The sequence below is a fragment of the Choristoneura fumiferana genome, chromosome 21 (genome assembly GCF_025370935.1).
Source record: "Choristoneura fumiferana chromosome 21, NRCan_CFum_1, whole genome shotgun sequence".
Lineage (NCBI taxonomy): Eukaryota > Metazoa > Arthropoda > Insecta > Lepidoptera > Tortricidae > Choristoneura > Choristoneura fumiferana.
Genome location: NC_133492.1, coordinates 6,280,658 through 6,304,195, shown reverse-complemented (window position 1 = coordinate 6,304,195; position 23,538 = coordinate 6,280,658). Strand labels below are relative to the sequence as shown.

At 37.4% G+C, this 23,538-nt stretch overlaps 1 long non-coding RNA gene across 1 annotated transcript; it reads right to left on the bottom strand.

Moving 5' to 3' along the window:
* Positions 1-11,142: 11,142 nt before the first annotated feature.
* On the bottom strand, positions 11,143-13,092 carry LOC141439599 (uncharacterized). Its single transcript, XR_012452613.1, has 2 exons — positions 12,661-13,092; positions 11,143-12,125 (listed from the first exon to the last, which is right to left on the bottom strand). It is a non-coding gene; the product is annotated as an uncharacterized lncRNA (long non-coding RNA).
* Between the last annotated feature and the right edge of the window lie 10,446 nt (positions 13,093-23,538).

Sequence of the window (23,538 nt, the reverse complement as noted above, 5' to 3'; positions counted from 1 at the left end):
AAAACTGGGGGAAAACAGTACGTTTTATTTACTTTTCATAGTATACAGTCGATAATATTTTGGATTCTACTTTAAATAATAAGTAGTTTGTAATAATTTGTTTGGCACCAGTCGTTAATGCATATTAAGTACACGTTTTAAGTGTCAAGTCCTGAACCCGTAAAACAAAAAAAACATCATAACACAACTCTGCTCAACTTCTGTTTAATATCCAAGAAATTTGCGAAAGTATCAACTCCTACCGCACCCGCATGCCGCGGTGTCGCGGGCGCGGCGACATGACGAATGGCGCCGCGTTCCGAATTTAAAATCTGCCGCGTAACGCTCGCTGCTAATGGCATTGTTTATCGGCGCTTTCCCGGCTGCCAGTGACTTACAGATCTGCAGCCATTTTGGCTGAATGATCGTGCCTTTGCCTGTAATGGGGCTTGAAATTGTTTTAAGTGTTGCTAGTTTTTTAAAGAAATGCGTGTCATGTTTCACGGTTGCGGAGTTGAAAGATGATTATCTAATGGATTACAATGAAACAAGATTATTAAGTGCTAAGTGACAGTTATTTCTCAAAACATTTATAACGACAACCTGTTAAGTACCTAGGTAAAAACAGGTGGTTCCGTGGTTTTTGTGATTGTCAAATATAATAATTATCCTTAATTTATCCCAGTGTTTTTTTCCAATATATCAACATTCTAGTGATATTGATACTCTAAATAAAAGATAAAATACTTAGTGTCGATATCATTAGTACCGACCCAGCTATACAGATCTCAAACCTTAATTCCCCTTTGAACCCAAATCTCAAAATTCCCAAAGATCCCGAAATTCCAAGATTATAAATAAAACGTTGGTTCACCTCCAGCCGTGATATAAAAGTTTACGGAGCAGTAAACGGAACCACTCTGCAGATGAACCCGCATATACCTAGGTAGGTACTTATAGGTGGTATTCATTAAGATTGATTAACTGTTTTATGCTGCACTCACAGTCGTCATTTTTCTAAGAAACGCATGAAAACAGAACAAGTTTTGCATTGACAGTATCTCATCATCCCAGCCTATATATGCCCCACTGCTGGGTACAGGCCTCCTCTCACAATGAGAGGGCTAGGGCCGTAGTTCCCACGCGGGCCCAGTGTGGTTTGGGAACTTCAGACACACCATTGAATTGCTTCGCTGGTTTGTGCAGGTTTCCTCACGATGTTTTCCTTCACCGTAAAGCTCGTGGTAAATTTTAAATGTGATTTCGCACATGAATTTCATAGTATCTATAGTTATAGCTTAAATCTCATTTTATTTTTGGCCTATGTCCCACAGAGGAGCACATGCCTCCTCTCAGAATGAAAGGGCTTGGGCTGTAGTTCCCTCACGGGCCTAAAGCGGACCGGGAACTATACACGCGCCATTGATTTTCTTCGCAGGTGGGTGCAAGTTTCCTCACGATGTTTTTCCTTCACTGAAATGCTTATTAAAATTATAAATGAAATTTAGCACATAGTCGTACATTCCAAAGAACTCAGAGGTTGCACGGGCTCGAACCCACGAACCTCTGCTTGAGTCAACCACTAAGCTACCACGACTTCTATCAATAATGTGTGAGTAAGTATCTTCTCAATTAAAAGTAGCTGATAGAAACTAACGATGAAACCTTCTAAACCCCCCCCCCCCCCGACGCAAAACAAAGGGGTTATAAGTTTGACCGCTGTTTGTCTGTGTGTCACTCTGTGGCGCCGTAGCTCTTAAACGGGTGGACCGATTTGAATGAGTTTTTTTAATTTAAAATCAGGTTTTCTAGTAATGGTTCTTAGACATGTTTCATCAAAATTGGTTTAGCCGTTTTTGAGATATCGAACTTTGAACTGACAAAGTCGGGGGGCTTTCCAACTTATTGTTGGTTAGGTTATAAGTATAGAATGTCAACGCATCAGTTGCACAAACGATCCACTCTGGTCAGCGATTCAATTTTTTTCGATTCCAAATAGGTACAGAGCCATTTTATTTGCACTGCAAAGTATAGAGTAGGTAAGTACTTACAATGTACCTTTATTCTCGTAAAGGGTAGTTAAGGTTGTGTATTCGCAGATTGCACCGCCCTTTACGATGTAGCGTAAAGTTTTAGGGCTTTAGAAGCTTCAAGCAATCTCAGCTAACCCTTCGATACCGTTGTTGGAATATTTATTTACATTTTAAGCACGGCCGTGCATGCACTATGCCTGGTTTAAAAATAAGATGGACACTCTTCACGTGGGTGTTGTAAAAGGCGACTAATTAACCCAATATTAGAGTGGACAGCAACACTATAATATTTTTTTATATTATTTATTTGGAACACAAACAGTCATACATAGCGAAAATACAAACTGAGACATGGATGCACAAAAACACCAGAAAAAAAGACCAGCGCTGGGAATCAAACGCAGGTCCTCAGCATTCCAAACCGATCTATCACCACCATCACACCACACTGACGCATGCACTGTAGCATGGTGTACGGTTATGCAACTCTGAAGATGAGCTCTGGTTGATTTCGAAACGCGTCAGTGTGGTGTGGTGGTGGTGATAGATGGTTTTGTGTCTAAATCACACTTGTGTGTTCTTACAGTGTGGAGGTGGAGGAACTGCATGAACACGCATATTTTTTGCATAAACTTAACCATCATAAGGTCGCGGGTGAGCAAGGAAATTTTTTTAGTTCATTCAAGTTGATTTGTCTCTGGTTTTTCTGTGGCGTACAGAGCACGTCACTTATTATTTATGTTGTGGAGGTGAAGAGGTTAAAGGTGGCTTTAGAGCCTCTATCGAAGAACCGATGCCGGCAGTAAGTGATTTATTTAACTTAGTGGAGACTGCGGCATGGCAAGCATGGACTTGAGTGTTCTCCTGCTTGGTTGTCACAATCGGTATTTGACCATTTTTTTATTTATTTTTAAAAACAAAACTCGTTAATACGAGTACCTACAATATTTTACATTTCTTACATTAAAATTTTAGTTTTCTCAAACAGTACACAGCTTACGACTAAAACGTGTATTAAATAAAAAACTAATAGTTTCCTTAAAATAAGGTACAATTCAATTATATAAAATTTTGATTTGCTCTAAATTTGAATGCACTGAGTTTTTAAAGCCTATTTTTGTTGCACAGTAGAATGTTTCATACCAATCATAAACTGGGATAACTTTTGGGTCCTTCAGGGCCTCGATAGATAGTTTTAAAATAGCTATAAATACGATATTTCTATATCAGGTAAGCACTTACATAAAGTAGTTTAGTTTAGTTCCAAAAATGCGAATAAAATTACCAGAATCCAAATGAAAACCCTTGAAGCAGCCGGGTTTATCAAGGGTCATACAAACTGTGAACTCCAATTAAACGTAACTCTCAAACGAAAACAAACAAAACGCCCACGGCTGGGCAGAGTGGACTGGTCGTTAACGGGCAAAGTTCGCAATCCAGACCGATTGGGTGCGTAAACTTTGAGAGGAAGCTGGGCTAGAGTTTTTGACCTGAACTGTACTTTACCTGCCTATCCCTAAAGTGTTTGGAAACCTTTTTAAGTGATTTAATTTTAATAATTTGGTTAGTAAGTAGATCAATATATGATCAATCTAGAATTTTCCCATTTTAACTAGGAACGTATCTCTAGGTAGGTACACCGGAAGACGAAGCATTGGCAGATCTTCCACTAGGTGGACGGACATCTTGAGACTTGCAGGCAACCAGTGACAGATTTTCAATGCAAGTGGCAAGTTGTCGTTCATTGTGGCATTCTAATGGCGCGGTTTCGAGAGCGGTGTCAATTACGGCGGTAAATGACGTCACTAGAACGTTATCTAGGTCCAACTGATTGAAGTCTTTTTCGCTCTTAGGGTGTAGACATAAAGCGTTTTTAGATCGGCTAAGTCGATTCCGCATCAATAGGTGTGGAGACCCTTACCCTGCATACAACCTGATTAAGTAGTAGACATGTTTGTGTGTCTGTCCTTACATCGTGCTTGTAACGACCAAAAGCCCACCGTGTAGGTAACTAACATGCAAATTACATTTCACTGGATATCAAAGTTTCTAATTTCTAGTTCCTTAATCTGGTTGTAATGAGATCTTAATCCGTTTGTCAGTTACAGCGCACATCCCGCTGCGCAGTGGCAGCTCGACGTGGGCATCTAGCACAGATATAGATTACTCTAGATAACGCAAACACCTCAATCTGTATGAAACCAACCGTGTATTTTTTTATATCTACTGTGACGTCTCAAGAGCGAATTAGCGATGTGAATTCCCTGATGTCCGCGCAAAATCGATTCAAATGCGCCGCCCGCCCGCGCCGTGGGGCTCGAGTCAGTCACTAGTCATGCTTAGTCAGTTAACGGTCAGTCTTTGTATGGGGCCAACCCCGACGTTTGGTCGGGGTTTGGACATGCGAAGTAGATGCATTTGCGTAATCTAGTGTAATCTATATCTGTGGCTTCTAGTTTACCTAAGTACCTCTTATTTTTCAAACTGTAGGTACTTACCATACTTGTACAGTCACCTGCATTAATATATGCCACAGCGGAGTGTACACAGCAAAAATATCTGATACGTCCTACTGGCTGTAGAAATAGAGTCGTATGTCAGATATTTTATGTACGCTTTGTTATGTCAGATATTAGGTAGGTATGTACAAATACCATACAGTACAATGACTCTTTATTGTACACCAGATATAGCGATACCACAGAATAAATAATAGTACAGCGATACATGGAACAGCTACACAGAAAGAAAATTAAAAGGTAATCAATAGGCGGCCTTATCGCTTAAGAGCGATCTCTTCCAGGCAACCTTTTTACAGGAAGAACTAAGAACTAGACTGTACCTACCTACAATACAATTCAATAAGTAGGTAGGTACAATACAAATATGTAGATATTCTTTACTGCACACCACAAATCAGTACAAACATTATTTTATACTGACACAAAATTCAGAATAGCCAATAGGTGATCTTATCGCTTAAAAGCGATCTCTTGCAGACAAACGTTTCGGTAGACGATCTTATAATTATATCAAAAGTAGGTTCAAAAGATATTGGTGCTAGTGGCTGTACAGTTGCCATAATACACATCGGTGTTATTTAGATGCTCTTATAAACTCATGAATTCGGTAGTGTTAATCGCGCTCCTAAGCGCTTGTTCAGATATTTCCGAGCGTATAGCTTTATTTGATCGAATTTCATTTGACCGAATTTCACATGCCATACCAACGTTTGCCATAAAATATATAGAACCGTGCTGTTTTGTCATCTTATAGAATGCAGTAGGTTAGGTTAGTTTAACATCAACTCTGAAGGACATACTATTTCAGAAATAAATTACTCTATGGCAAATGAAAATTATGGAAAACCATACATTATGGCATATGAAATTCGGGTAAACGATAGAGAACCATTTCCGAGTCCTGCTGCCAAGCAGCAGTGCTTCAGCGTAGGAGAGTATGACACCCGGAAAGATTATCGTTACATAAAGTACCTACCTTCTATTGATAGTTAGGGCCATAAATTATCTACACTGTTAATTATATGATAACGGAACAGTCTACGAGTAGAGAAAGTAGACCATTACCCTCCCCTTACACAAAGAACATATAATTACGCCTGTTCCGCCGGTAAACAGTTCCTAAACCATCATTATATTACGGTTCCGTATACAACGACTCAGGATGTTTCAGGGTATGACGACCATCAAATCTATCTACCTTCTCAATATGGCAGCCCCACATTCCTACCCTTTCACATTTGCATTCCATTTCATTTGCTCCCGGACACTTTTATCCCTTTTTAGTGTCGTTTTTATTTTTTTACGATAGGGTTAGTTTGTTTTCGGGGTTTATTAACACTTTAGCTGAGTGTGCACTATTTAGGGTTGGCGCTCGACGGATTTATGGCGAATGTAGATTTAAGAACTTAGTTTAATCTACTTAAGAAATATAAATGTATAGAAATAGAAATATCTCGGAAAATCTCTATGTAAATACTACTGCTTACTGTGTTGGTGTGCAATAAAGAGTTATTGTATTGTATTGTATTCTATTGTATTGTATATTTTATTTGGTTTACTAATATGTTGCATAAAATCGAATCTCATAATTTCGTTTCTCATAATAACAACCTTGAGCAGAATCATCATATCACCGAATTATTTTTTGCATATATTTTTTCTCACACTACCTATCATTTCCCATAATTTTGCAAATCAGAATATTAACATCACATAATATCGATGAGAATAATATTTACATGTTCGAATAGTTGCTACGCAGAAAGAAATATCTTATAATACATATTGCATAAGGATAATAAAACTCGCTTCGCTCGCTCGGCTCGCGCGCAGTTGTGGTCACAGTTCTAACCTAACCCAACCTACTGTGTAGCTGCTGTTCTGTTCTGGCGCTTTGCCTGCTGCTCTTACAAGCGCGCTTACTTTGCTGGCTTTACTTTTACCTTAACCCATTCTTATGGTAGCTGCTAGTTCCTTTAACTATGTCATTACGCCATGTTAAAGTCAGCGCTATTTAAAATTCCGTGAAAATACAATAGTCCAAACTAGTATTTTGCTACGCCATTATGCCATATAAAAATCGGCGATACTAATGTTCTGCTATTTAATATTCTGCAGAAGTATATTTGGCGATAAGGGTAATCTGCTATTAAATATTCTGAGAAATGACTATTATTCGAATTGATAATTATTTATGCAAAGTTGGGATTATGCAAAAGTATCATTATGCGAAGTGTATTTCGGAGAATCGATATTTTGAAAGATAAACGGAACCCATTTTATTTGCAATAAATGTTGTTACAAAAAATGATTAGATATTTAAACTTTTTCTACGGGTAGATCTTTAATGGTTTCCCTTAGCTCCGATGGCCATCATTTCTGAAAAAAAAAACTTGGATAGACACATATGATAGACAACAAATCCTATGAGGGCCGTTTTTTCCTTTTGAGATACTATATATATATTTTTTAATTTAATTCAGAATTGGACCAAGGTTTCGCATTTACATATAATATTAATGTGATTTGCAGATTTAAAAAACGTGTGTACCTACCTACCACGTGTGACTGCACTAGGGTTATTAGAATCAATTAATAGTACTAATACGTAAGAACAAATATATATTTTTTAACCCATTCGCGATAATTCTCACCCATCTGAATCCGCCACAGACTAGAGCTTGATCTTTTCGTCCCACTTGTCACCGGCGGGCGTCGTCGCGGTCAATACTCTCACGCATGCGTGCTGCCAGCTATTAAAATGTGTCCAACTCTCGCTAACTGCTGTTATGTCACCATCACGGTCCAAATTTCAATTAGGAACCTGCAATTTTTTTAGACCGTTCGAATCGGGATTTTAGCGACTCATGCTTAAGTTAGAGGTTTTTTATAAGGAATTAAATTAATTAATTTTAAATCTAAACTGACAATAGTTTCAAATAACTGTCGATAACAAAAGGTTTAAGATAAATTTGAGGGTTATTTTTAGTGTTTTACTTTAAATAATATTATCTGTAGAACCTAACACTGGAACAAAAGAGTACCCACCTACTGAAGATTATCTCCATTGTTCTACAAACTTATTACTTACTTACATAGATAAGTATCTATCTACTTACGTACTAGATTTTCTTCTCTACCAAATAAACTACTTATATTAAATTTAGTAGGTAAATGTTGCTGGCCAGTTGCACCATAAATAAAAAAAAAAATTCACACACTGTCATTCAAGCTGAACAACTTAATAAAAAGGAAAAAATAAATTCTCTATGCCTAATACAGCCAGTAGCAAACGTTTCTAATTTAAATTTAGAACACGCGCGAATTGGGCGTGGTCCGGACCAATAGTAAGTGTCACTGCATGCGACGCGGTGACAGTTTGGACCAATAGCAGCGAAGAACGCGTGGGTGCGGTGACATATTTAAACCAATAGGCGGGGGCACGCCCTCTACTATTCAGTGTTTGTTTGAGGTAGAGTTAAAAAGGCTGAAGTTACATAAAGCTGCTACGCTACACGTTTTTATCATTTTTAATAAGGTATAAGAATTGGATTTGGTAACAGTCACGTAAGTAGAGTTAATGTACAAACGTACATACCTACATAAGTTAGATATTTATATTTTTTGTTTGATACCTATTTTATTGACGTATGTATGTATGTATATCTATGTTCTCTTTCGGAGCTGAAAGCCTATATAGACTGTATCTCATGCATGAGTGGTTTTACTCTTGGCGAAATTCGGATTAAAAAGTCATCCATCAGTATCTATACTTAACCATCTCATCATCTTAGCTTAGGTAACCTATACGGTCAAATTTCCCACGCAGGCACTTTACACACGTCTTTGAATTTCTTCACAGAGTTTTCCTTAACCTAAAGCTCATGGTACCTAAATTTTAAATATAATTACGTACCTACATAAATTCCGATTCAGTTAATCGAGTTCAGGCTTGAACCCACGACCCCTTGTTTAAGAGGCTAAACTGCTAAACAAGGCAACCAAGTCTCATAATTTCCATCAGAAAACATCCTGAATCATTTCCAAACGCAATTTCGACCAATGACAGCGCTTGTCGCGTTATTGGTTGGCGACAATTTCAAAGGAATAGATGTCACTTTGTGTCGCATGCCCCGTGGACGCAGGACGGCGTTATGCAGAAATACGCTGGTATGAGCGAGATGAACTGATTTACGTTGGTTCTTACGTACCTACACGTAGAATTTTAAAAATGGAACATTATACTTAACTAAAATTCTGTTGCTCTATCTGGCACCTTAAATGGTTTGACGTAGGACCTATTTATCTTCAAAGTGTCCCCGCATTCAAATGTCTGAGATGCGAGTCTGGTTTCGAATCCATGCTCTGCTGCGGCAGGGTAAATCACTAGTCTAGCTTTTTTTTTGATAGGTGTTTGTAGCTGTGAGATATAGGTAGTTATTGTAGATATTTTGTTAAAATTTAGGTAGCACCATACACAACCTTGTAGTTCTAGGGGATTAGTTGTTGGAGTGCAAGGAATACCTTCGTTGAGCTTACACACGCACACATAAACAAACTTCCGCATTTATTTATTAATAGGAGTGGGATTAGTTTCATTTCGAGGTTTCAGTTCACGTAGAGTCATAAAAAAAATTGCTAGCGCTTCCGTGCGAATTTCTGAAAATCCTTTATTAGCACCTGCATGATTCTATAGAAATTATATGCACCAAATTTCGAATTTATAGCTTCAGTGATTAAGTTTGTACGCCTGCCTGTCAATTAAATAGTCAGTCCTTTTGTTATTTTATAGTATACTTTACACTTATGGTACCTACTTATACACAACTGAATTTAACTGTCAATTTTTTCCTTAAAGTCAAAAGAACAATAATTTACTAAGGGGCTGTTTCACCATCCATTAATTAGTGTTAACTGGCGGTTAGGTGTGATGCCGTCTCTATTTGTTTTGTTCGAATAGACGGAGACGGCATCACATTTAACCGTCGGTTAACGCTAATCAATGGATGGTGAAATAGCCCCTAAATATCCCGATTGGTTGGGCAGTATTTTTAAACTGGCGCTACCAAAGTTGCGTGCGATACTTTTCGAAGCGTGCGTGAATCAGAGCTTCTGGCGACCGAATTCGAAATTCAAATTTGAAATTGATCTTGATGGTTAGGTTATATTTTTTTTTTGATGATTAGGTAGGTTGGCACAAGGTTGGCACGCTTGGCTTCCGTGTGGTAATTTTGATAGCGTTTTAAAAGATTGCTGAAGAGGCAAACGCTTATCGAATTAAATGTAAAACAAGTGGGTGCGGAATTTTAGAATCGATTTTTATTGTAGCTGTGCGTGATTATAATTTAGTTCGTCAGTCAAAATAAAAATCTGCGAAAACCACGCAATCTTGATTACCTATATTTTAATGTAGAGCGAACTCGTGGTTTCGTTTTTATATTGCCAAAATGTTGTCCTGGCAGCGCTGCCTTGATAAATAGCCTACCTAACATTATTTTCGAAAATGCCGCGACTTTCGAATTACGAATACGTTAAAGCTTGAAGTGCTAATGAATTAGACAAAGGTAAGTGAAACTGGACAATATAGGAGAAGAGTTTAGAAGCGTACAGAAAGGGTTTTTCGGAGAGTCTCCTCAGTCATCATTGTGTTACTGTCACATGATTTCAAAGAGTTATCGCTTGTATTCATTTTATTCCCCATAAAATAGCGGAAGCCTTAGATAAAAATCAATTCTTAAATTAACAATAAACTTTTAAACGCCAACAGTATATATGGCTCTTAATTACCGGAGAAAGGTAAATTCCTTTATGTTCCATACGTGTTCTCTATGAAATCAAATAATCATGGAATAGGTTATATTCTTATGTAGGTTTTAATGTAGGCATCTAAATACAGACGGTCGAAAATAGAGAGCACACGCATAATATATAAGAAATAAGAGATAACTGGTTTTATTAACTCTGCGACCAGTTGATTTTTAGCAAGCACTCGAGTAGTATGATATGAATGTTGTGAGTTGTGATGGTGGTTTGTGTAGTTGTATGCCAGATGTGGTATTTCTTCGACACACAGTACCTAAATTTAACTCTCCGTATGTTACAGTGCTATTTAAATTAACAAGTAGGACACAAGAAATAATAGTGTTGTGTATCTCCCAGTAATGATCGAATGTAAAATTAATTAAAAGACCGCGTTGAATTTAAAGTAAATAGTAAAATTTGGATAAGGAAAAAAATGTCAGTGTGTTTACCGAGATAATGATAAACTGATTTTGATGAAAGATCTAAATAGTGGTTCAGATATTTTAAAAATATAGAAATATCGTTGCTTTTCTATAAAATTGAAGGTATTTCAAATACGTTATTTAAAAATGATTTGAATCGTTAGAATTTCAAATTCAGTGGTTGGCAGTCACTAAATTTAAAATAACTGTTTCACTTGAAGCAGCGGTGAACAATATTAGTGAAAGTATAATTGGCGTCAGTTACGGTTTAGATTTAACTTGATGAAAATTAGTAGGTAGAATTTGAATTGAACCGTTAACGTATTTGAATTTAGTTAATGCAACAATATTTAGTTAACTTTAGGGTATAGATTGAAATCGTCGTTGAGATTTGAATTTTAAAACGCCGTCCGTTTCAACTGTGGCAAGTGACAGTTGAAATTCAAATAGGCCGTTGACGAGAAAGTGGTCAAAGGTCGGCAGAGTATTTGAATTTAAAGATAACGGTAAAGCGGTTTTAAAATTAGAGTTATTAAAAGAGAAAAAAAAAGCTATTAAATGAACCACTTAAGGGATCTCGGTAACTGAGACACTGGTTACGCCTATTATTCGCCTCTTACGAATTCCTAGACGGGGAATGGCGTTATTCTAAGCCCCGACCACCATACAGGGGGGAGAAAAACAGGGTACTTACTGCGAGATACACAGAACACACAAGATACACAATAAATTTTTGCACAATCACTGCAATTCTAGGCAAGAAAAACGTAACAATCAGAACCTCTCAAAAAAAAACCCACGGGCGCCACTGTCAAGGGCAGACCTCTTGAGGGGAGGTTTGACCTTAAAGGAGGCCTAGTAAGTTATTCTTTGAGTAAAACAATAAGACTTTTTAACAATTTTTTAATTAAATATTGAACACAAAAAATAACAGGCCTAATTTGACAAAATTAAAAGTAAAAGTATTACGAGAATCTCAGGTAGTGAGTTCAAGAGATTTTATTGAGAGGTGGTTCTGATTATTCGGTCTCACTGGCCTACACTTCCCTGGAGTCGGAGAGAAGAACCCGGAGCGAAGAGGCTGGCCACAGCAGGGGGCCTGGTCCAGCTGAGTGGTCGTCGGTGCCGAGGTCAAAAGGGGCCTTAGGGCGGCAGGACGAGCAGCCTGGACAAGTGTTCCACGCAGGAGCGATCAGGGTCTTGGACGAGCCAGGAAGGATGTGCAGTACTCCGGAAGTTAAGGCCGTCAGGGCTTAGTGTCAGGTTAAAGGAGCCGCCTGAGCCGTGAGAATTGTAGCCGAACGGAGCTTTGAAAGTTGTACGAAGGTTGTAAGCCGTACAAAGGTTGTAAGCCGTACGAAGGTGCCCTGTAAATTAGGTGGTGTCAGTTGTGGTCCAGTGCTAGATTGTTTGCCAGTCATTCCTCTGCAGCGATGCCCCAACTCTTAGGGTGAGCTGAATTGCAGTGAGTGGCAAGGACAATCATACGGAGTTACAGGCAGGCAAAGGAAAGTGATTCTAGTTTTATATAATTATTTTTAGAAAACAAAAGGTAAAAATAAATAGCCTAAGTGACCGTTAAAATTTGAAATACAACAGTTCACTAAATAACCGTTAGAAGATTACATTTGAAATTAAACGTTACTTAGCTGAGTTTGAATTTATTTTAACACCGGTACGCATCCGTTGCATAAAAGTAATAAGCATTCATAGGTTCTGAGTTTATAACAACGGATGAGAGAAATTAACAAGTGTTAAAATATTAAGTATAAGAAATGTTTGAAATAAAAGATTCCCTGGCCAGGGGAAGCCTTCAGTTCAATTACACAAGTTAAATTATAAAGAAAATAATTATAATAAAATACACAGAAAAACACAAGAGTTAAATATCGGAGAACTTACCAAGTCTGGGCGTATGGAGCTTTCGAGAGAGCTGTTTAGTGTAGTCTGAGCTGTTGAATGTGTGTCTTACAGCTGTGCTTCAGCTTTTAAGGGCGAGAATATTACAGTTAGAATTCCCCCGGTCACAGCTGATCGACGACACCCCCCTTGGCCGACAAAAACGGTCAAGGGTGAGTTGGTTATAAATATATTTAGTCGTACAAACTCGTGTAGTAAATGAGTGTAATAAAATGCCTACTTTTATAAAATAAATAAGTAAATAATAAATAAATATTAAATACATATTATTACGTAAATAAATGAGTCAAGAGAAAACTACGGTGGCGACCTCTAGAGTTCGTCCGCCATTCTGCTCAGAGATCCCTTATTGAGGAAAGCGCCATCTAGCTTACACTGAGCTAACTAAGATGTCAGCGATCGCCTATGTGCATTGTGACAAATAATAATAATTATTTTTGATTGCAGATTAAATCCATAGTTTTAAAGTCAAAATTATTGTCGAAAGCTTTTGGGGAAGGTCATGTCCAGCAGTGAGATAGTTGTCTTTGTCTAGGCTATATAAAAAAATACAACCGAATTGATAACCTCTTTTTTGAAGTCGGTTAATAATAAAATATGTCTGAAACTACCGTGAGACTCACTCATATTAAATATAATGACCCGTGAGTTAACCGGGTCATTATATTTAATAATAAAATGTCTCTTATTTAATCGTGAACTCTTGACAGAGTAGTCGCGGTCATCTTCAATTGATCGACTCCTGCGCCGCCGCTGCTCTCGCGCCGCGTCGCCAAGTAGACCAATGTCCGGCAGAGTGTCAATAAACTATCTGATAAAATACAATACATTGAGGGGCTGTTTCACAATCCATTGATTAGTGTGAACTGGCGGTTAGGTGTGATGCCGTCTCTATTTGTTTTGTTCAAATAGACGGAGACAACATCACATTTAACCGTCGGTTAACGCTAATCAATGGATGGTGAAACAGCCACTGAATCTTTATTGTACATCACAAATATACGAGCGGCAAAAAATCTGGCCCTCAAATGTATTCAGTAATAGGTAATTTTGTGGGCCAAATTTTGTGCCGTGTGTTTGTGAGTCTATGAGTAAGCGATACAGAAAGGAACACAGAAAGAAAATTACTAGGTAAATAGGCGGCCTTATCGCTTAAGAGCGATCCCTTCCAGGCAACCTTTATTTATTTGCACTACTTACTTTTACTTAGTATCAGAATCTAATAGATAACTAGTGTGTTCTGGAGCGGGTATGTCAGTCGATAGTCGATATTCGATTCTGTCTGATTCAGCCAATTTCAATTCAATGAAACAAAAGGAGAGTCGCTTAAATTATGTTCCCTTTACCATGCAAATTCTCGCATCGCGTATTGGAAATTTTTCAAAAATGTTCTCACGCGTTTTAAAAAGAAACAGGAGTCAAAAGGAATTTCTTTAATTCGAAATATTTGAATAAAGGCTTGCATTCGAAATTTGGAATTCAAAACATCGCACCAGTCGATCACGCTGAGACGTCATTTAAATTTGGAATCACGAAAGAAAGTTCTCACACTGCCAGTCATTGCCAATTTGCGTAATTTTTGAATAAATATTTTTACGAATATCATGCATGTTTCGAATTGTATGCCTTTAGTTGCATTTTTAGGGTTCCGTAGTCAACTAGGACCCTTATAGTTTCTCCATGTCTATTCTTCTGTCTGTCTGTCTGCCCGCAGCAAAGATCAGAGACCGTTAGTACTAGAGTATCGTTGGATAGGTATTTGAAAATGAATAGGGGTTTGCAACAATATTTTTTTGATAAAGTGAATATTTTTGGAGATATCCACTCCGAAATTTCCAAAAAACTTCCCCCCTCAAACTTTTGAACCGCACGTCTAAAAAATATGAAAAAAAAAACACGGAAGTAAGTTAAGCTTAATAAAAAGTCTCTAGGTTTTTTTTCAACTTGATCCGTTCTTAAGTTTTTGTGAAAAATGATTTCTAAGTCAAAGTTAAGTTAAGGCAAGGTCGGGAACTACGGAACCCTACACTCAGCATGGCTGACATGCTCTTGATCGGTGTTTTTTTTAGATTGATTTTTAATATTATATGTATCTGTCTATGCATTTCACACAGGCAAGAATTCAGTATATCGAGATTCCAAATTTGAAATTGAAATGACGGATCTAACCAATGGTTCACACAAACGAAGTAGTAGGTAAATGCTAGGTAAACAATAAACAAACACGCTTTCTTTAAGGAAACTGAAAATAGATAATATAATAATAGTAAAAGAAAGAAAGAAAAAAAGAAAGAAAATACATTTATTTAACGCCATCAAAAACAAACATAGGAACAAACATAGAACAAATAAAGACATACATGACGCTAAACAGGTCCCCACTCAGCATAATAATAAAAAAAAAAAAAGTAAATGTCTTTCCCATCACGAACCGCTGATACTTAATTTTCTCAAGACCTGGTAGGTACAGGTAGGTAGGTATTCATATTTCTAGGAAGGTTTTAGACGAGACAAAGGAGGTCAAAGTATTTAACGCCAAAAAAACAGCACGCGCCGCTGTTCAAAGCCTCTATTGTCCTTGAACTATTTTTGCAAGGAAGGTTTAGGATGGGTTCCGTTAAGACTGTGAATTGAATGTTGTAAGGATTTTTTTATGAGCGTAGCGTACATGCTTACCATAGATAGACAGTAAAAGTTCATGGCAAGTTCTACATTGCTTAATTATAAAAAAAAAATAGATTTAGACTAATCCTATCTAAGTATAGATACAATATTTGTTTAAAGTTCGTTTACATGTAGGTAATTTTTAAATGATGAATAGCTTCTCATGTGTTTAATTTAAAATAAATTGATATAAGTAAAATATTTTTTTCAAACTAATAACTTCAAACGTCAAATTGCTAGATAAAGCAGTGAAAATTCGTGGTTTTTGAAGGAAATAATAATAATAGGCAACCGACTGAATAAAATTACGTTATGTTTTTCTTTTGTATAATCATAAACGGCAATTTATCTTATTTTAAGTCAGAACACGCCCAACTTAGCCCAACGTAACCCAAAACAATAGCCGTTAAGTCGCGTGCAATATGGCGGCTCGCGGCAGTGCTTCCAAATTTCAAAATTGGAACGTCCGAATTCGATTGTTTCTCGAGGGCTCGCGTGCATGAGGAGGCGTGATGAAGAAATCCAGAGATAAATGTGACGTGCTTTATGCGCTGTTGTGGTCTATGGTCGGTCCGAATTGAGGCTTGGCATACCGTAAGGGTTTTTGCATGATTTGGTATTATGGGGTTGTTGTTTTTTGTCTGACTGGCTGTTTTTGTATCGAAATTTGCAGAATGTAAAGTTATTTGGGAATTATTTTCAAGACGTATGTGTGAGACTATGCTCTCTTTATCCAATGACAACCAATATACTACCATGGTAATTTTTTCTATAACATTAGAGCTGAAAATTGCTTATTTCAAATACATGGTTTCAATATGAGAATAACCAGCCAAGCGCATGTCAGACCACGCACAGTGTAAAGTTCCATACTAATATACGATATATAATCAATATTAAGTTTTGATCGACTGTTATATTGTGCCTTGACTTGCTAAGTTGCTAAGTTTTGCTAACTTGTTAAGTCACAGGGAGGCACCATAATATTTTTATATTTTTTTTATATTAGTACTTTCTTATAGGTATTCATGTAAAATTATAGCTTTCTTGCATTAACAGTCTCTAAGCTAAGCCGCATAGTTACGGACGGACGGACGGACATGGCAAACATATAAGGGTTCCTTGTAGGATACGGAACCGTAAAAAGGCACTTTTTCAGGTTATCATCTATCATCAATATTTTTGACAACCTTTATAGGTAGGTACCATTAGCCAAATAAGTGGTCTATCAGTTTTTAAACAAGTTCTTATCAAATGAATATGTCGTTAAAGTCGAACTTTCATGTTGACAGACGACTATTGGCATTATTGTATTATGACATGCAAACGATTATCTACTTTAGGGTGGTAGACCACATATTTGGCTGATGGTACCTACTACTGACGAGTTGTATTTTAAGTTATGTTTTTTTATCCGAAGAGTGCAAATTTTGGTCTAATCTTAGTTTTGCCATCGAATCTAGAAGCTAATTAATTGGGTCATTCTACTTCTCGTTGACCAGTCATTTTTTGTACTTAATGTGCTCTTCAAATGTTTTTTATACAAAAACGGTAAAGTGCTCGGTTTTATCATTAAACATTTAAACAGGCACATAATTAAGCTTACATTTAAAATTGACACTACGTATAAAAAGTAATCATTATTTTTTATAAAGTAAGTAGGCAACGCAGTGGACATGCATGTCCCCGCCCTTTGTATGGAAATTGGTGTAGGTATTTTCCGCCGAGTTTCCAATTTTTTCCACAAAATTTATTTAAATTTAAAGTGGTTTTGTTTTAAAAGATTAAATTTAGTTATTTCAGTTAGTATATAAGTTTAATAATTCATTAAGAAATATTAAGAAAATACAAAATATCCATAGGACTAAAACTACTATTAAATTAAAATAACTTAAAATAAAACTTTAATTAAAAAAGAGAGGTGGGCCTCTTGGCATGGTGCCCATCACGCAGGCAGCATTCCCGCGTTGAACTGCGATTGAGATTGTTTGCGCGAGAAAGCTGCCGGCGCGAGGATTGCCTGTTGCCTCCCTTAACCTATTGCTGAGCTCCCTGTGTGGCTCCAGCGCACCCTTACCCCAAGGACCTAGAGTCTCGACGCCGAAAGCAAAGAAATTATAATTGGGCGCCGACACAGCTATATTTTGTGACCTTGAGGCGTTCACGGGCGTCTGCCGCCGCCCCCGCACATTTGGTAGTTGCTGGTAGGTAGGACGCCGCCAGGGTATCTGTACAGGTAGCGTCCCACACCAGCGCACGGCCAGTCTTCCAGGGTATCAACGACATTCCGTCATATAAGTTATTTACACTTGAAAACTACTACACTAGGTATGCCTTATATAACACAAAACATTAATGGTTACTTAAAAGTAGAATGGCCCAATTAATTAGTTGCTTTTAACAATTCGGTAATGTGCCGATGTCAATTCAATTCAATAAAAAGCGCCTAAGAGCGTGTCAGACACGCCCAAGATAGGGTTCCACTTTAAAGTTGAATATTTAGTAAAAAGATCACTAAGTCAAGAAAAACGTCTTCACAATCCCTCAATGATTTAAAAAGACCTATCCAACGATATCCTACAATATAGTGTCAAAAGAGAAAAAAAAAAATTTTGTCGGTATGGTGGTAACATATTATATATCCGTACAAAATTACAGCTTTCTAGCACTAATAGTCACTGTACAAAGTGCGAACAGACAGACAGATAGACATGACGAAGCTATATCGGAACCATTGCCATTTTGGATAAGGAACCCTTAAAAACTAGGTAATGGAAAAGTTAAGCTACCGAACAACAGCTATATAGGTAACCGAAAGTGTCTTTTTCAACATTGACAGTGATGGAATATCAAAGTAACATCATCATCATCATCATCATCATCATTAGCACGAAGACGTCCACTGCTGGACAAAGGCCTCCCCCTTAGAACGCCACAATGAACGACAAATTTACTCGCCACTTGCATCCACCGGTTTCCCGCTACTCTCACGATTTCGTCAGTCCACCTGGTGGGAGGCCTGCCAACGCTTCGTCTTCCGGTTCGTGGTCGCCACTCGAGGACTTTTCTCCCCCAACGGTTATCTGTTCTTCGAGCGATGTGGCCTGCCCATTGCCACTTCAATTTGCATATTTTTCCAGCTATGCATATGCTATGCAGCTATTTATCAAAGTATCGATGGAGCTATATTTTCATGAATTGAATAGATATTGAATGGAAAATTTGCAAGAGGTTGCAATGGAAAACCCATTTTTTATTATTATAATTCCATTAATAACAATTACAATCAAACATCTGTGCGTGTGTCCATCGATCTGTCCAAATTGCACCCAATATTTCCACGACCAGACAAATTGGCAACCAACTAGGCCGTAATAACACTGGCTCCCTAAGAAGCCACAATCTAATTGACGGCGCAGTAGAAAAAAAAATCGAGAGCGCCATTTCGAACTTTTCAAATTCAAATTCAGAAGTTGTTGAGGCGCGTCCACATGGAATTTATTGTAACCGGCAAGTAGGCGAAAAAGTTATAGTGATATTTTTGCTAATTAGAAAGATATTTTCGTTAATTTTGTAATATGTAGTAACGATTTATTTAGAATTGCGAACGAACGATTGGAAAGGCCACTGTGAAAAAACTAGGCACAGGTAATATTTACACAGATGTTCTTATTATTTTACACTGCCACATCCGACTTTTTCAAACCTGAAACAGATGTACCTAGTGTTTCAAAAGAACTGTCTAGGTTTTTAATTTAGAAAATTATATTGACGTATTTAAAAGTACTTTATTTCATTAAAATGTAAACCTACATCACATACCTACTTAGTAGTTACGTTACTTAGTAGGTACGTACTTAGTACTACGTTCGTTAGTTTTTATAATTATCTAAGTACTATTGATTTGTAACTTTACAAAATACGCGAGATCTTACGAGAATAATCTTGGGCTTTAGTTTTTTTGACCTATGCCATACAGCGAACAAGATAAGCAGCATTTGAGACCTACCTTTTTTTAACAGTTTTTCCTTGACAATCATCATCAAAACAGCGAATTTGCGAATAGCTAAACGGTCTAAAACTCAAGCAATATTGTGCATAATATTGCTCTACTCCAAATAAAATAAAAAAATATAATCTAACCTGTTTTTTTGTTTGCAAACTCGCATGTAACACAACATGAACGCAGCCTAACGCTTGCGTGACGTTACTTTTTAAACATAGAACGATCGTTTTTTTTGCGAATTAGAAATGTTCTCTCTTCAAAACAAATTGCTGACAAGCGGGACGTTTGAATTCTTATTTTGAATATTCGGCACAATATAAACCTTAATTTTATTGAAGAATTTAAACCTTATGTTAAAGCAGTAGAGACGATGGGGAATGAATTGTTATGGCAGTGGTAGTGCTCTGAATTTAATTCGTTGTGCGTTTTGGATGCAAATCTCTTTGATGAGAGTTGATTATGTAAATGAACGAACTGACGCCCGCGACTTTGGGATGCGTATTGTTGCGAGTAGCTGTTGTACTTTTTTTATTTGCCCGTGTTGGTTTGAATCTATGTTACGTTAGGTTGAAAGTGGCCAGATAGATTGGATGGCTTTGTTTGAATTAGTGAAAAGGACGCTTTCTTTTAGATTTAGATATCTACATATGGCTAGTTTATACAGTGAATTAAACTAAAACTATTGACGCATCACTTCGAAAGCCAAAGTACCGAAAGTACAAAATGCCGATAGCCAATGTACCATCAGCCAAATAAGTGGTCTGTCAATTTTTAAACACGTTCCTGTCAAATGAATATGTCGCTAAAGTCGAACTTTCAAGTTGACAGACGCGTCTATTGGCATTGTTATTTTATGAAATGCAAACGATTATCAACTTTAGGGTGGTAGACCACGTATTTGGCTGATGGTACCTACCGAACCCCTCAATAGCTATTTTCAGATAACCTAGAGAACCTAATAAAATCTTAAAAGTTAAAATGTGGAATTGTTTCGAGCGAGTAGCGCAGCGGCAGCGGCAAAGCAAAAGCACCAAGCAAAAATTAATTAAGTAAGTACTTAGTTACTTTACACTATTGTTCGACCAAATTGTAAAGAAATTATTATAGGTACAAAATCTTCGAGGAATAAATTTGTTATTAATCTTCGGGGTTGTAGTCTTTGGGATACCTACTAGATTTTGAGTTAATGGGCTTTCGATCATATTGTATTGTTTTACACTTAATTCAGACAAATAATATTCGTTGGTTTTATATTCTGATAACATTCGATCTTTTATACATCAGTATTACTAAGCGTACCTACTTGTTCTAGCTATTAGGGTTCCGGAGCGAAAATGGCAAAAACGGAAATACCTTACAAATTTGTGAGTTTTATGATACGTAGAGAATTTTCTTTACTTACCTACAAAACGAAGCCAATCATGTCCCCATTAAAGGTGACTCAGACATCACTGACACCCCCGAGCAAACAGATTTAAAAATCACCAATAGGAGGCTCGATAATCGAATTTAATAATGAAAGAGCGCGCGTCACGCGATGTCACGCTGACAGACGTGACGGTGGCGTGACGGTAATGTCGCGGGAAATGTCACACGGGCGTAGGGTGACCATCTTGAGCCAAATTTACAAAAAAAAACATTTTTTTTGCTGACTGAGAAAATCAAGTTACTTATGTATAATCTTCATCCCACTAGTATTAAAAAAGCGTAAGTTTGTAAATCTATCTGTTATTTTATTTGTTTGTTATCTATTCACGTCTAAACCAGTCCCGGAGATGGACCTGGGATAAAAGCTATTGTATCCCGGAAAATTGTATACTTAGTCAACGCGATAACACATGACATGACGCGATGCATTGCATGACATGAGATCTCACACACACAGTTTTTGACAATAAATAAAATCTAATCTAATCTAATAAACGAATTCTACCTACATGGACGCAGTCGGGGAAACAGCTAGTATCATCATATTATCTATGTCACGTGTAATCATAGATATTATTGTGTTCTGTCGCTTAATCTACGCACATGCTGAGCTGAGTCCTTTTGGCATCACACTACAGCACAATATCTCTTATTTTCCTCTCTTGTCCTATTTATGTTTTTACTGTGTTTTTGTTGTGATGTAGTGTGTTTTTCTCGTCAATAAATGTTGTGAGTTTGAGTTTAATCTTCGGTAGGTTAGTCTGGTACCAGTCCAGGCTTTACCCGCGTATCATTTGATTTTGGCAGTTGAATTGAAATTCTCGAATTTCACGAAATTCCCTCGGGAATTTCCAAGAGTTAGGTAGGTACATCTTTTGTTGTCTTCTAGCACGTTGCAACTAGCAATAGCAGGTGGTTAAAAAACCTGTGTTACTTATGTAAATCGGAATCCCGTGAAAATATTACCTTTGTGTAACTCCAAAGATTCAGCTATCTGTATCATCCAAAGCCAGGGCCGGATTTAGGTGAGGGCATCCGGTGCTATAGCCCCGGGGCCTCCACAAAAAGAGGGGCCCCCACAATAGAGACATCGGATTTTTTTTTCAACTTACGACGAGTAAACACCAGTAAACAAATATTCATATATATTCGTCCACTTGCTTCACAAAGTCATGCGGTCAAAAACAGCGGCGGTTTAGCCGTAGTGCGACCTGGACCTAAGACTGACATTAACAAATTTGTGCGGATTTTCAAAATTTCAACATGGTAACCCTACTCTTGATAGTGCTGTCAGGTTTATAGTTTATCGATTCTCGGAAGGGACCTTGATGTTATCGATTTTTAATTGTATAGTTATACTTAGTAATTTAATTATTTTAATTTCGCTTGCTAGCTAGTATTAGGTTTAAATATATTTTTTAAGGTCATTTCCAAAGCGTAACTACTCTCGCTACTATAACATAAGCGTCAGTCAAAGCGCCATACGTACTTTGCCATGTTGATAATTATTTTTTTAATGACTTTACTCTTTCGATTGCGTTGACTTAAATCAGCGTTTCTAAACCTCGGGTCGCGACCCACATTTGGGTCGCAGGGATTCTCTGATAAAAGCCTCGCAAAAACACTTGTTTATGTTTTAATATTTTACTTTGATGTAAATTTTTGCGCTATTTCAGAGTCGCGGGCTACAAATATATTAACACTTTGGGTCGCCAACCAAAATGGTTAAGTAAGAACCACTGACTTAAATGTTTGGTTAATTCACTGCTTTAAGCGGTAACAGACCTGTACAGTCAAGCAAGGGCAAAGATATCGACACGGCCAAAGTTGCAAAAATATGTACACACGGCCTTAATGTTCAGTGCATAAAGTCGTATATACATATTTTTGTAACTTTGGCCGTGTCGATATCTTTGCCCTTGACTGTACCTACCTGATAGGTATTAATTTCAACTTAATACCTCCACGCCAGAGAAAAATCGTCTTGACGGACGAACAACAAAGTGAATTTATAAGAGTTTTCTTCCTTCCTTTTGAAACACGGAACACTAAAAAATTAATTTCCAGCTAAATTATCGATTATCATCATATCAGCCGAAAGACGTCCACAGCTGGACATAGGCCTCCCCCAAGGCTCTCCACTCAGACCGGCCTTGTGCTTTTCGCATCCAACGCGATTCGCTCCATCATATTGGAGGCCTACTGACAGCTCGTCTCCCGGTCCGCGGACGCCATTCGAGAACTAATAGATTTAATCGCTTGGATATTATTATTCTGTTGTTGTGTAAAGTCGAGGATCCTGAATCAGTGGAGCCTTTGTATTACAAATGTCATGTTGACATCCCATATAATTGCGAAAGAAATAATTCATTGAAATGATTATGAAAAAGGTGTACCCTAGTTGGTACGTGATTCAGTTTACGAGGTTTAAGCTCATCTTTGCACTTGTGTGAAGTTACACAGCTTCTCAAGTCAAATCTCGCTCTAAACTGTTTGTTGTCACACAAAGCAATCTACCCTCACTAATCACTTGTAAATCATACACACAACAACAAAGCTGAGCTTCCTCCACGTTTACTGGACAATCACTGGATAACTGTACTATACAGTTTAAAAGAAATTCCTTTCGAATTAATATGTCGCTAAAGTCGAACTTCCAAGTTGACAGGCACGTCTTATCGACTTTATTGTTTTATGACATACAAACAGCAATCAACTTTATGGCGGTAGACCAAATCTTTGGCTTATGGTACACTAAACTT